Genomic DNA, 7,882 nt, shown 5'->3' with positions numbered 1-7,882 from the left:
GAGAGAATGGGAACTCGCTTAGGTGGGCAGGAGGTGGGACAAAACTATGGTCAACCAATGGGATTACGTATGGGACAGGATCTTTTTCTGTTGGGGGTTGGAATGCGGGATAGGGTCTCTTTCTGTTGAGGGTTGGGCTAGTGACTCACTTGGGTCTTTGCAGGTGATTGATACCTAGTTAGAATATCAATCCCAGGTGCTACTCATTTAGCATTTGTTTGGCCTTTTGGTCTTTAGGTCTGGTTCACAGCAGGAGCATCCCCCTCTCCCACAGTTGTAAGGCATCTCATCTGTACTAGATCTCCTTTGAGGGCCTGGCCCTGTCTGACTGCCTATAATATTTTTATTTAACTCGGCTGCCTACAATATTCCCCCCTCTGAAGAAGTAACCTGAACTGCCGTGAAGGGAAATATGGGCGAAGACTGCTTTGGCTTCTTCACGCTGAAATGGGTTGTAGTTGTTGACCGGCAGTCATATATTCTTCAGAGGTTCTATCTAAAGGCCCTCAATAGATGACAGGCATTTTTCTCTTGGGTAGACATATAGCTTTGAGTCTGGAGGAGACAAAGCCAAAGAAACAAGTCAAATAATCACAATAGGATAATTATGAAAAAGATGAGTTAGAACTTTTTGTAGGTTTATTAGCATATATCTCTTAAATGTGAGGTTTAATCCCTTTTATCTTTTATGGCCATTGTATATTGTCTCAAACAAACTGGCCTGTTCTATTTTACCAACTCTATTATTACTTGGGGCACATGGATTGCCATAAATAGGGAAAACACTGAGTATTCTAGTTTGTATGTGGGGTCAGTGGCTGGGTAACTACCTGTGGAGGGCCACCGGAGCAGCTCTCCTTGAAAGAAGAGCGACTATCTCCATTTTGACTGAGCCTGACCCTATTTCCTATGTACAGAGCTGGCTAGGACTTCTGTTTATCAATTGACCTTAGGTAAATGTAGGCCACCTACCTAGCTCAGCTCACAATGATTACCTACTTCCCACAATTTTTAGTCAATCCTCCTCAAGTCACTTTCCTACTGAATAAAAACCAGGTGAGACCCTGGGTCATTCTCTTGGTTTTGGAAAGCCATCTTTGTGGCTGGACTTAGAGTCCCTTGACTCCTCGATGATTGAAAATATAATTTAGTGTCTTTATTTTTCCGTGGGTTGCATTGAAAGTGGTAGATTGGAATCAACTTGATGGGATTCCAATAATGTAACTTTGGGATTATAAATATTAGCTTTTTGGATGGAGGTGAGGATCTGGAAGTGTCTTCTATAACTATTGATAAATCTGTATGAGCTTCTATCAAATATCAAACAGGCTTTTCCTTATGTTGGCAGTTAACACGGGTTCCTTTAGACTGAGAGGTAAAGACTCATGATCTTATCAATCTGAAACTTTGACTTTATCATGAACACTTTTTTTTTCTCTAGCAGCTTTGTACATTTCTGCTTAAATTGTCTCTTCTCTGTCTATATCTAGGAAAGCATAACTTTTCCTGTTTTTCTACTGGCCTTCTTTTTCATAGGATGTTAGTATTACTATTTTATTTTTCATCTATAATTTTATTTTGTATCCTTTCTAGAAACACCTCAACTGAAACCAATTTATTCCTGTAAACCCTTCTTACTTCTACAGCTTGTGTCAGATATCTGGGGCCCACTGAACAACATAGAACCTTTTGGTTTTAGATTTTACCTGCATGATTACCTGGGTTTTGGATCTTCTAGAAATAACAAATTATCTGAGAGGTTAGAACGTATATAATCAAAGCATGAACATTCAAGCTAACAGGTACATTTATAAACTTCTTTGAAACCTAGCAATTGTAACTCACTAGCTCTTAGACCCATTTATTTATGGAGTCTGACAGTTTGCTATAAGCTCCTCTAGGTTTAGTTAAGAGAGGTCACACATGTATTTCCTATCAACATGAAATACCTGCATTATATCAGAAATCAACCAGGTTAACTCATACACTTATGAAATACACATCATTTAGTCAGATTAAACCAATGAAATACCTTTTAAGTCCTTGTACATGAATAACAATATATATTACATTTGTAAAACATCAGTTTTAGCATCATTTGATTAGTAAGCAACCTGAATATATATTGCAATATCTCAGTTATAGTTAAAGCATTATACCTTTTAAAGTCTGTCTCTGTTGAGGTACAATGACTGGAAGGAAAGTCAGGGTTGGAGAAGGACAAAGAGACCTGTGCCAATGTCCAGCAATAGGCTGGATTTCTTTTTCCTCTATAGTCATGATTACTCAGGGCTCCTCCATGGAGATAACAGGTAAAGACTGTCTGGCCAGAGGGAGGAGGCAGGCCCAGCACCCTTGAGTCCTGTTGGACCACCTGGAAAGCTGAGTCTGAGTTCTGGGGCCTCTGCCTCAGAGTGCAGTCTCACTTTTAGTGGCTGCCTTGGCAGTCAGGGCATGGCTTGTGGGCCTCTTGAGGCAGTCCCTCTTATACTGGTTTTGCTTCTGACAGCAGTAGCAGATGAACGTCATCATTGTTGAGCTCTTCTTGGAGCCAAGAGAATCAGACTTCAGGTGTCTGTTTTGAGGCCACAATAACGACAGCCATTTTTGATCTCTTTGTTTTTTCTCCCTGATTTACTCCCAGTTCCAATTATAGGACACTTAAACAGTTTTTACTGAAGTATCAAATGAGCTGTCTGGAGCAACAGCTATCTTTTGTAGCTCTTCAACTTATCTGTAAGAGTAATCTGTCTGTCTATTGAATTAACATCTCACAAAGTATGTTTTACCAGTCCCTCTATTAAACATTTTAAGAAATCAGAGGGGTGTTTATCTTTTTCCTGATAAATAGCTAACATTTAATAACTGAAGACTTGATTCTAGTTCTTAGACCTTGAAGAATACACAGTTGAAAGAAAATATCTTTTCCATTTTTCTGCCTGGCTATTAGCAGCAGGGCTCTGACTGGTTGGGCTCCAGTGGGAACAGGAAATTTCACTGGTTGTTCATCTTTTGAGTTCTTATAACAATATAATATTCCTCTCTAAATGTAATAGCAGCTTATAAGGCTACTTGCTTTTCATAGAAGTCAAAGCTTGGTTTAAGATTAACATTATATCTCTCCAATCTAGTTCATAAGTCTGAATAAATCCTCTAAAAGACATCAATGTACTTATCAGGGTCATCTAAGGAACATGAACTCTGGAAGTTCCAAATTTTTTATTTATTTCTTTAAAAGGTATTGTCCTTGAGGAGCTTGCATAAACCCAGCTAAGAATGGATGTAGCTTTGTAGAGGCCTGGATTATAGCTGTTTTAGAAGTCCACACCCTCTAGACTAGAAAGGCAAATAGGGGAAACCTTACTTTCACCAATGGTGGGCGGGGCTGAACTGTCTGGTTTTTCTGTTGCTCACATTTACATTTTAAAATTTAAATAACAATGACCTTCTTAATGAAAACCAAATCTGAACGTAAGACATTTTTACCATTTTCCTTTTTACGTTATCTTTTTAGTTATAAACTAGCATCACAGTTGATACTTTTCATTTTATTTAAATGGCTCTTTTTAACATGTAAGGATCAAACATCTTCCAGTGCCTAATGAAGCACACTCTAAAGGAGTAAGAGACTTTGACTGTGAAATAACCTGGAATTCAGTAGAAATTACCTTTCTGGGCATCCCCTCCTTTTTTCTAATTGATTCCTTCACCCAGCCGTCCCTGAGTAGCCCTCTCCAGAGCAGATGGATGCTCCTGTTGGAGAGAAGGGAGACAAGATCCCACCAGCCTATCCACCTCGAACTGCTGCATGATTCCTATCTCCTGAAACATCTCACAAACCCTTTACTTACTCTTATTGAATATGTGTAAGTTACAATTGGTCTGGTTACCTGAATGTCTATAGAAGGAAGCATTAACTATGTCATAAAAGGTCAGTTAGAAGTGAGCACTTCTCAGGTTACAAAGATCACTTTAGAGATAGATACAACCATTGACTGGAGAGATTTGACCCCGTGCATTGAACCAGTCTCCAGACATTTGATTTCCATCTGATCACCTAGGTAAACATTTCTAGCAACTAAACAAGATTTAACCTTGAAGCTCACAGGTGAAACTTATATTTATCATGTAGCAGTCACATTTTACATGTTGGTAAAGACAATATAGCTGGCAAAAATCTTACTCTTAGTTAACACATAGAGCACAGATGTGAACTTCCCCTGATAACCAATATTGTAAACTGTCTCAGCCTTATTTCTGAAATAGTGACCCAATAGTTCTACTGAAAAGTTCTGGTAGAAGTCCTACTTTACTAGCAGAGAGAGAGAAAGTACAGTAGGTAAGTGGAGATGATTCAGTGGTCAAGAGCCAGTTTCCACCAAGCAACCTTCAGGTTTGGCGCCTTCTCCCCTCAGGCATTCTTGGTTTCTTTTGGCCCACAAAACCAGAGATGTCTCCAGAAAGGAATCCAGCAGTTTCTTTGGTTAACATTTCATCAGCCATAGGCTTCAATGGGGATTCACCAAAGAACAGCTTGGAAACCTGTCCTCTGCTTCAAAGAGTGGCAGCTGCTCTAAGAGCATTTACTAGCTGACAGAGTAACCACTGTTTGTCCAAGTTCTATAAGGGATAGTTAAAAGCCTGAACAAGATTACCTAGTACTTTACATTAAAGGCTTTGAAGTCCACAACTTATCTCTTATGCACCTAAATGATAACCAGACCTAGGAGAAAAGATTGAATCCTCCCTCACACTAAATGTGTTTTGGTCCCATAAGTGTGCTGCTTTTGGAGATAGCTCCTTCTGGTGAAGTCGGTTCTCTCCACCGTGTCTCAGGTTTAGCCTCCCGAAGGAGACCTGCCCAGAACACTAAGCCAGGACATGGCTTTTATATGTGTCCTCCTGGACAGGCATAGTCCTCTTTGTCTCATCTGACCCAGAGACGGGGTGTGTGTCCTTTTTCTAAAATGACTTCTCTGTCTTGGACGTTAATAAACACTCATTTTCTAAGGGCTTCACTTAGTTGGAATGGTCAGAGTTTTCCTAATTTTATATGCCTCTAAAAAGGAAAGTACAAAGAGGTGGGAAAATTAGGAGTAAAGTCAAAGCAAGGAATCTGAAACAGATCAGGCTTGACATTCCCTCTAGCATGTAGAGGGACATCAGAACCAGTCCATCCCAGTGAAACCTGTCCTCCAAGTCTTTAAGAACGGTTGCTGACCTAATGTCATTTAACTGGCAAAAGGAGTCCCGTGTTTCATATACAGGCATGTATATTTTTTAAGTCCAAACTGGCTAAAAGTCCCATTTTACAAAAGTTTATATAAATTCCACTAGGAGGCTTACTAATGTTACTCTTTCTAGTGCTATTGTCTAAATTCAAGCAAGGAATTCCAGTATATTTAGGAATACCAGTTCAAATGCAACATATGCAAGTGCAAAATAATCATAAGATGTCCCATTAAAGAAATATAAACTTGTAATATTTTCATATTTTAACTTAGATTTACGAGCAACATTTTGACCAACATTTTACCAACAATATAAGAGACAAAACAGAAGCATTTGTAAGCAATTTTAACAGTACTGTGTGAAACAAAACTGTATGAGGCAAAGCATGAACAATTATGAGCAATGGACAAAGATATATTAACATATGAAACATAAAATTTGTTACCTAAGCAAGTCCCAATCCAGACTTTATGAAAGAAAAGCAAACTCATACCTCCGTCCAATGATCTCGGTGGGAAACTCCAAAATGATACAGGGAAGAAAAACTGGTCTCGGGTGGGTGACCTCCAAACCATACAGGGAACCTCCAAATGACATAGAGAAAAACAATCTCCCGACCTGACCTGCACGAATTCGTGTTCTCTAAAACCGAAGAATGAATTTTAGGAACAAACGGAGGTTATGAGCAGAATATATTTACTGAGAGAAAGAAAGCTCCTGTCCAAGAGAGGGACAGGAGGGGGGCCCGAGCGGGTAGTTCCCCCGCAAAAATGTTTTATGTATAAGAATATTTCTTTTGAGGGCTGGGGAGATGGCACAGTAGAATAAGTGCTTGCCTGGCAAGCGCAAGGGCCTGAGTTCAATCCCCGGGTTCTGCCAAAAAAAGAAAAAAAAAATTTTTTTTTTCTTTTGAAAATGACCAAAGTCCTGACCTACAACTTAATTATCTTGCTTCTTCTTGACTAGGCATGTATTTGTCTTGCTTTTCTTAGTGACATTTAACATTCTTATCAAATGCTTTTTTTTTTTTTTTTTTTTTTTTGTGGAACCAGGGATTGAACTCAGGCCTTTGTGCATACAAGGCAAGTGCTTATTCTACTGAGCTATCTCCCTGGCCCAAATGTTACTATTTTATCTTGATTAATTTGATTCATTTTCTCTGAAATCAGTATTTTGGAGATTTTGTCAAATGACTACTTATATCTGAAATTTTTTTCTTCCTGCATTTACTTTATTTTTTAAAAAAAAAATTTTTTTTTGGTGGAACCGGGGATTGAACTCAGGCCCTTGTGCTTGCCAGGGAAGCACTTATTCCACTGGGCCATCTCCCCGGCCCCATGGCTTTATTATTTTAGGATACTTTTTTTTCTTGTGTTTTTTTTGCCTCTGATAATCTTAATGGCTTATTTTCCTTTTTTGTGTCTTATTTAATGTCTTATTAATTGAAAGGAGGTGATGTAGTCCACAAGTATACTTTATATTTTACATTAGGAAAGGGAAAAAGTATTGAATTTCATGTTAGAAGCTTGGTTATAGTTAAACTTTAGCCACTTAGTGCCTCAGTGGTACCAATTTGGGCAAGTCAGTCTCAGATTCTTCAATGTATAAGACAAAACAGAATTTACTTTGAAAAATGTTTTTAAAAATAAAATAAACTAATAAATTGAAAGTACTTTCTAACTTGGAGGTTTGAGGAAAATTCTAATACAGAATTTGGTGTCAACACATTAGCAAACTAATGAAATTAAGTTTGAGAACATCTTAGAACTCACTTAGTCTAACCTGTCATTAACAGAAACAAAAAGTTTCACGGGTTTGTGTATTGGAATCAGTTATATTTTTTCCTAATTCTTAAGCTAAGCAGCTGGGAAGCCAGAGGCAAGAGAATCTTAAGTTTGAGGCCAGCTTGGACAAGTTAGCAAGACCTTGTCCCAGAATAAAATAGTAAAATAAATTTGAAAATACAAAACTGGGCTGCTGATGTGGCTTAGTGAGAGAGTGCCTTGGATTTGAACTGTAGCAGCCCCTTTACCCCTGAAAGTCATTTAAATCATACTCTTGTAGTACAGAATATATAAAAAAACAGCTTTACAAAGTTTCTGCTGTTATGCAGTCCCTGTTTTCTTTGCATTGACAAGAGAACAAAAGGAAACCTAAGGCGTGCTTGATGAGAAGTCAAATAACAGATCTTTTTGAATTAGGCAACTTCCTGTTACTGGTTTTATTCTGCTAGCAAATTAACAAGGAGAAATCCCAATAAGGAAAGATCTATTACAGTTTTATCAGACCCCTTTAATAGTTGAGAATTGATTCAAGAAGTAGTCGAGGAGAACAGCTATCTCTAATAAGTCAACCAGTAACAAATGCTAGAGGGGCTGTGGGGAAAAAGAATGCTTCTCCACTGTTGGTGAGAGCGTAAGACTGTTGGAACCACTATGGAAATCAGTGTAGAGATTCCTCCAAAAACAAGAATTAGAAGTCCCATTTGGCCCAGATATTCCTCTTCTGGGTATTTTTCCAGAAGAACTGAATACTGCAAAATATGTGCACCCATTGTATACCAGTGCAATTTGTTATAGCTAAATCTTGGAAACAAAACCCAAATGTCCATCAATTGAGGTATGAATAAAAAAGATGTGGTATTTTTATA

At 38.3% G+C, this 7,882-nt stretch overlaps 1 protein-coding gene across 2 annotated transcripts in view; it reads left to right on the top strand.

Moving 5' to 3' along the window:
• The window catches only part of Srp54 (signal recognition particle 54), a 65,568-nt gene that overhangs the window by 18,399 nt on the left and 39,287 nt on the right, over positions 1-7,882 (top strand). The gene's annotated exons all lie outside the window — the stretch shown is intronic.

This window comes from Octodon degus, unplaced genomic scaffold, assembly GCF_000260255.1.
Source record: "Octodon degus isolate 3935 unplaced genomic scaffold, OctDeg1.0 scaffold00086, whole genome shotgun sequence".
In the NCBI taxonomy this organism is placed as follows: domain Eukaryota; kingdom Metazoa; phylum Chordata; class Mammalia; order Rodentia; family Octodontidae; genus Octodon; species Octodon degus.
This window is presented reverse-complemented; position numbering and strand designations above follow the sequence as displayed.